Genomic DNA, 837 nt, shown 5'->3' with positions numbered 1-837 from the left:
AAATGAACCAAATTCAAGGTGGGAGTCATGGTAACCCCAAGTTCTGTCTGGCTGCTAGACATTTTGGAGGGCTAGACTGCGGGGGTGTCAGAACTGAGCACACCAGGCTCATTCAGCGTGCTGGGTGAAGAGACCCCCCATGGATGTCTTCTAGATTGGCCGTGGTGAGCAAACACAGGGAGGCACTGTACTTTTAACCCAGGTTCCATTTCGTCACCAAGACAGGGTTAAGAACCTCTCTATTTATAGTAAGTGCTGGCTGCTCCTTCTCTGGGCAATAATTTCACAGCAACAACTCTCTGGTGAGGCAGGACAGTACTTGGCATCAGTGAGCGCTCGAGAGGGGACGGAAGTGACTTCAAGAAAACTGTTGCAAAATCCACAGAAAGAAAGCCCTAGTTTCCCTCAGTGTTTGAAGAGAGGAACTGGGAAGAGATGGCAAAGCGGGCACAAGCGCAGCACCCGCAGGAGCACCTGAGGTGCAGGCAATGTGCGTTATGCTTGGCTAAAACCCTCAGGAGATGGGGGGAGCCTGCACCCCAACACCAGCAAGCTTGGCTTCAGCTACAGGGCTGTACGCGTTTGACACAGGTTGGACAGACCAGCCATGAAAGTGCATATATAGGCAAAGTGAAAAACATTTTCAGATTGACATCTTACACTTTGTAATATACTCACATTCATACACAAACTGTGTTTACAAATACAAAAGGGAAAGGATCACAAAGAACCTAAGCACTGTGTCATGGACTACATTCAACGAAGTTAATACTGTCATCCCTGCTCCCTGTTTTTGTTTTAAGTCTGGGAGGACGGAAGCAACCAACTAAATAGGGT

The sequence above is a fragment of the Octodon degus genome, unplaced genomic scaffold, assembly GCF_000260255.1.
Source record: "Octodon degus isolate 3935 unplaced genomic scaffold, OctDeg1.0 scaffold00725, whole genome shotgun sequence".
Classification (NCBI taxonomy): domain Eukaryota; kingdom Metazoa; phylum Chordata; class Mammalia; order Rodentia; family Octodontidae; genus Octodon; species Octodon degus.
Note: the sequence above shows the minus strand (reverse complement) of the source record.